The sequence below is a fragment of the Wasmannia auropunctata genome, unplaced genomic scaffold (assembly GCF_000956235.1).
Source record: "Wasmannia auropunctata unplaced genomic scaffold, wasmannia.A_1.0 LD336099.1, whole genome shotgun sequence".
Taxonomy (NCBI): domain Eukaryota; kingdom Metazoa; phylum Arthropoda; class Insecta; order Hymenoptera; family Formicidae; genus Wasmannia; species Wasmannia auropunctata.
This window is the reverse complement of record NW_012026791.1, coordinates 516,449-523,511: the sequence shown is the minus strand read 5'-3', so window position 1 is coordinate 523,511 and position 7,063 is coordinate 516,449.

Below are 7,063 nucleotides of genomic sequence, written 5' to 3'. Positions count from 1 at the left end.
CAGCTGAGCATTTGTATACTTTACGAATCTTATTGTTAGAAGATATATTGTATAAGAATGTATCCTCGATTACAATATATCCTGCACGACGATTCCTGTCAAGTTTGTAACACCATTTCAAAAATAAAAAGAAACGAAAGAGAGAATAAAGATCAGTATTAAAGGCCAATTATATACAGATACAATTACAAATAGTAGAGAAAATGCCAGTCATCGATAAAAAAAATCACATATCAATTAAATTTTATTCCTGCGTTTTCGTTGATTGAAACAACTCATTCCTCGTTTCATCACACGCATTTTCATGACAAGACTTCAAGTCTTTCCGCATGTCTGAAGGGGATCGTGTACTTGCTCGAACGAAGGCGCATTCTTTATAGGGACAATGTGCTCACGCTATACTCGCGCGATGCAGAAAGAAAGAAATTACCTGGATGCCACGTTTCATGCTTGCGCAAAGTAGGAGCATCGCAAGTTATTGTATGTCGCGTGGCTAACAATGAAACCGCTCCTGTTTGTTATTAATTCAAGAAATGGCTATCACAACTATACTCTGTACATACATCGTAATGTAAAAATATTTCTCATTCTCTCATTTCCGTGTAACTTGCTTTTTTTCCGCACGTCTTTCCCTTTCCTATGTGCTCTCAACCCACGCTTTCTTCGAATGAGCACATCACAGAAGTTTCAAGCGAGGAAAACAACGGTCTCGTTGTTACACCTTGTTCCTCTGCTTCCTGGAAGTGTTTACCTCGTCGCTACCTGAGAAGCAGATTGGAAGTGCAAAGCAAATTGCGAACGCGAGTCGAAAAGTGTGTTTGCGCCCGTAGGACGCTCGTTGGATTTGCTGCTGAGTTCCGAGCGGCGGAGTGCCGTCGTTTGCGAGCTCTGTGAGTTACGAGCTTATTTTGTATCGTACATGGGGCAATGGTATAATTACTACCGCCTCGCGGAAACAAAATTTATGTTGCTATTTTTAACGGCGAACATATACTTGTCGCAAATCGCCACGCGTTTAATATTTGGACAAAGCATCATCGTGACGAAGAACACACTCACCATCAAGTGACACAAACTTGACTTCCAAGATCTCACTCTTTCTTAAACGTTCTTTAAACATTCATTTAGAACATTTAGATATTTCTCAAGTTTTATATTATTTTCTGTCCATCTTAATATTTTTTGATTGACTATTTATTTCTGTTCTATATTGGTAAATAACTTATTTGTTGCGTTTATCTCCTTATTGGTAATATTAGTGTTGCCACAGTAAACTTCTCATAAATTTAATTAATAATAAAATTGATATTCAAGAGGATATTATTTTTTTATATCTTCTGTCTCCATGTGACGCTTCTTCATCTTCACTTTTAAAATAAGAAAAGAACAAATAAGAAAGAATCGTTTAATAAAAAATAAAGATTGCATTTTATGAGAATACGAATTAAGAAAATAAATGATATTTATTAAAAATAATAAATTAAAAATAGCAGAAAATAATTGTTCTTTACAATTTATAAATCTAACATATGAATAATTAGACATTTATGCGTAATGTAAAATGTCTCATTTAAAAATAGATATTCATACATCGGAACTATAAATTGAGATCTGTAAAGAACAATTATTTATTTATGGTATATTGGCATTATTTAACTAATGTGCTTATATAAATAATTAATCACATGCAATTTGTAGGTAAAAATATTAAACTACTTTTAACGGTTTATTTTTATTAATAAAATGCAAAAAATAATTTAATGTTAATCAATTATTTAAATCAACATTATCAAACAAATATGAAATTTATATCTATTCATCCACAATTAATTTTTGTTACATTAATTGTTGGCTCTAATAAGAGATAAATAATTTTATTTGGCGTCGTTTCGAAGAATCAATTTATATTACAGTCAAACCAGTTAAGTCATCACGTTGTGTCATTATGTAGTGTCAGGATCACAAATTTCCTTGATTTTATAAATTCTTGATGAATTGATGGATCCTTCCATGTGTTCATTCCCTTCCCTCTCTCTCTCTCTCTCTCTCTCTCTCTTTTCTATTTTCCTTCCACCCTCTTCTGCCTCACTTTTCCTCTTTCTTTTCCTTTCTCCTACATATCGCGTACATATAGAGTCTATCTTCGTGTCTCGAGCATCAACAATCAACGCACTAAAGACGAAGATGGAATAAAAGGGGTGGGCCTCTAGAGAAACGAAGATGGTTGTCGGCTGGTGGTGACGACGGGAAGGCCGGGAGATACGGAAAAATGTAGGTATGTGTCGGGCTATTCCAGCAGCAGTTTGTGGGAGAGCTCGTTCGATTCTCAGTGTCTGGAAATAATTAGAAGCCGAGGTGGCCCGGGTGTTGCCACGGCAACCGCCAATCACAGGGCAAAGAAAAATTTTTCCCTTTATAACGCGCATTTTTCTGTGCTCGTCTTCGCATGGGCGCCCATCAGCAGAAACGCGCGCGGGGTCCACGACGGCGCCCAGCAGAATCGCGCGGGTCGGTACGGGGGACACGTCGACAACGACGAGGGCGACGACTATGGCGATGAGAGAGCAAGGAGGAAGCTGGATGGCGAGATGATGGGCGGAGGTGGAGATAATGTATGCAGCGACACGGGCGAAATATACATACAGATATACAGACACTAAGGTATATCTCGATTGCACGTTATATTCGCGTATACGCGTTCGTCTTCACGATTTGTCGATGGCGACGCAATCATAGATAGACGAAAGCGATCTTTCTGTACGAAGAAGTCTCAATAGTAGTAATTTTGCATATCCTAAATGATAACAAATTGGAAGCAAGAAATAATTTGAGAATTAGTTACGTACACTTTTTGTATATTGCAAATTATTTATCGAACAATGAATAGAACAAATTTTTATTATTGCACAAAATCTATATAAACAAAACGCGTTGATCTATCACATAAATATATGCCTTTATTGATTCTTTTGCCATGTAAAAATAAATGTATTTATATGCAGCGATATAGCTGTCTGCATTGCATTCATTTCCAAAAGGAATTAACAAAATCATTATAATGCACTGTCGAGAGACGGCAGCCATCTCATTAGAATCGAGATGTCGGTTACTATTTTGTTTGCATGATGAGACATTGCACGTTAGAAAGTTTGCTTTGATGTTGCGGCTTTCACTCGTGATATCAGCTTTTTCATTTGATGCGAAAGGGAATGTCTTACAATTAGATGGGGGCATACTATTTTTCGCTTTCAAACATAATACGAATGCTTTGCAAGAGATAATATTGAGATGTTATTCAACAAAAACTTCTGATAATTGAAATAAAAGTTGTTGTTAATGTTGTCAATTTTATATTTGCATAGTCTTTTCGAAATTATTTTTTAGCGAATGCATTAAGTTGCAATATTGCACGAGAAATTATAACAAATAATTATAAATTTATAGTTGCAGCAATTTATTAAAATTTTATAAGTACAAATGTCATAATATACCAACTGTCCTATTTACATTTCCCGGCACGATCATCACAGCATTTGAAGCTTTTATTACAGTATTAATTTGTTATAAAATAAAATGCGTTTAAAATACGAATAAACTTAAATATAAATGCCAAAATAGTAAGGTGAAACAAGAAGAATCTTATCATTTTATGAGATGTTCTTTAAAAAAAAAATTTTTTTAAATTGTTTTTTTTTAAATTTCTATGTCAAATTAGTTCTTCAACAAATATAATGATATATAAGGAAATATTAGTATTATACATATATCAGTAATGACATAAAGTAATATGTCAAATAACCAGAATTAATCGTGGTACTTTCTTATATAGATACTTGATAAACGTCATCGTTTTTTTTTTAACGCTGAAAGACTCATCTCGAGTAAAGTATATGGGTGTCACTTGAATGGTTCTTATTTTGATTAAGTTTGGTAGTGAACGCTTTTGTTTTGGACCGAACTGAAAGCTGTACCTGTTCTAATTAACTTATTCAAAGAACACCCGGAGCCGGATATGTAATGTCAGCATTGTAGACGTCTAAATGGGCGTCTTGAGATACATGGCAGGTCACACAACGATCCTGTATTATATCACAACATTCAACACGTCGCCGATTGTTTTATTGAATGATATCTGTGGCGTCTACACTCCACTGGATTTACCAAGCTTTACTTTAAAGGTGAAATTTTTTGAATTACTCTTTCTAGCTCGAAATGCTTGATAATATGTAAAGCTATTATAGATATTGGAAAGATAAATATTTAATTTATATATTTTTCAATTAATAGATGCATTTTTATCAATTATTACTATTAGAGCACGGAATTTGTAATTATAACTCTTAAATCAAATTGAAACATTAAGCATTATACGATTTAATATTTTATAATATTTTCTACATCATGGATATATAGAAAATACAGATTCTAACTCCTGAAATTGACGTATTGTTATTTTATCCAATACATTGCAAACAATCATCTTGTCTTTTGACATTATAGTAATTTTGTCGTTATAAATTTTTATTTATAACGACAAAATTACGTATCAAATCCATTGTACAGTTTTTACTCTAATTTCGGGTTACTGCGCAATTTTATGTGAAAAAACAACGCGTGATTCTTTTTAAAATAAAATCTTCGACCGGTACTTTTATTGAAGCTTTATCCCGTGCATGATCCTTCCGCATTGATCGTCGATTGACGTGATCTCGATAAGAACCATGAATCAGGAGTAGAAATCTTTTATGTCTCGGATTTCTAGCGGTCAAAATTTCTTCCGGTCCTCGTCGCGAGTCGCGCACAAAATGCCGTGTAACATGACACGTATCCCTTTTACGCAAGCACGTGGGAAGAAACCGGCCAAAGTGCGTGTATGCGCTCATAATGGAAATTCAAAAACTGGTACCGATGAAAGGGATATGTTTTAAAACATGTCAGCTTCAATATCGACGCTAGCCATCGATCCGATTCACGCTCAACGCAGCCACGATGATATTTCACTTCCGAGAACTCGGAACAAGCGAGATACGTCGCTTCGGACTCCTTCAAATAGTGCCTTTGTGAAAAACGCCATAAATAATAGTAATTGTTAGACAAACTCATAAGCAAACTGTCTTATTAATTTAGGTATAATAAAGGTATTACTTCGGTATAAAAAAAATTAGCTTCTTTGAATATCACTTTAATTTCATGATTCTGTATTGAATCCCCCTCAGTTAATTACAAAATTGATTAATTATTTAAAATTATAATGTTTATGCTTCTCGATCGTGTACTGCCCTGTTTCGTTTCAAATGCACATACATTTGTATTCGCATTATACATCGTTAACGCACTCGCGGCCAATAAAAGCTCTTGATCAATTATGTTTGTGAATATTTCAATATTTGCCAGTATACGATTGACATTTAGAAACATGCTTGTGTATATAGTCTTCTATTTTGAAATTTCTAAATATACGTACATACATATATACATATATAAATACATATATATACAAGTATACGGCGACTGAATGGACTTGCCTCTCAAGTTTCTAAACGGTAGCTGCAGCGTTTTCGCAGCCCGCCGGGTAATACGTAATATTTTTAATTGGATTTCTCTCTCTTTCTCTCCCCGTCACAGCGCCGATGTATCCTCCCCTTCTCGCAACCGGCGAAGAAAAAGGCTCAAAGCTTCGCGAAACTACCCCTCACTCTAACGGAGCTTGCAATTATTTTCTCGCTTCTCGCGAATTGTTGCAGTGTAAAATTCTTGCCCCGCACGTACGTTTGCAATGACGAATACCGCCGCTTCTATTCAGCGTTTCTCTTTTAACGCGCAATCTTCCGTACGCGTAGCTCCCAGGTAGCGTTAGAGTCGCCGTTAGAAATGGTAGTATTAAGGAAAAAGAATATTGAACTAACGATAATCCATGAGTTTCGCAAATTATCAACGAAATGCGATTTGAGAAGAAAAAAAGAAACAAATCATAATGGATGTGACTTAAATGCAAATGGAAACTATGAATAATTTTATAAGATATAAATTTCTTGGACTGACATAGTTTCTCATATTTTTTAAATATATATTTTGTAATAAAAACATAAAAATATACACTGAGAGAAAAAAAGTGTTAAATAAAAGATATTTCTTGATTCAATTATACACAGATTGTCAAACAATTATTTGTTAATTTAACAAAATCCTTAATTCACAAAAATATCATGTTAATATTGTTGATATCTGTTTAACTCAAAAGCATTGTATAATTGAATTTAAAAAACTGTCAATAAAACGCATTTAATTGTTTCAACAGCTTTTTTTTTCGGTGCATGTTTACATATTGCATGTTGTTAATATTAGTGTTAAAAAAATTAAAATATTTTTAATAAAATTGATTAAATTATAAATATACTATATATTCATAAAACAAAATGTTGCTACATTAATTATTATTATTAAATGCTGTTATTACTAATTAAGAGATAATTAAATATACATTAAAAATAATATCGTGCAAATTATTCATAAAATAATTGTATATATTGCTCAAATAATTACAATAATTTTATAATAATAAGTATACTATTAATTTTGTCTCAATAATCTCTGTAATAATATAATAGTCTCTAATGACTGGACAAGAAAAATCATGACTTTGAATTCTTCAAGATGATTTTCTTAAGGCTAAAGATAATTGCATCACACCTGCTGTTAGCTTCGATTGACGTTCAACATTACGCTTGATACAGTATATTTTTAACTCTTCTCTCTATTTTTAAGTCTTCAACTTCTGATATTGTTATAATAAGAGGATACTATGATCAAAACTATTCAGTATTACTTTTTAAGATTTCAAGAAATATAACATTCTTAATATCTGCATGACAGCTAAATGCATCATTACATTTTTGGAAAATAAAAGTGTCTTATAAAGGCTTTTTAATATAATATTAAAGAGAGAGAAAAAGAGAGAGAAAGAAAGAAAGTATAAAAATAAAAAGAAAAAAAGAAAAAGCTAATATTACTATAATTTTATTACTCAATACAAATTTCTAAAATTTATCACATATGTTAGATC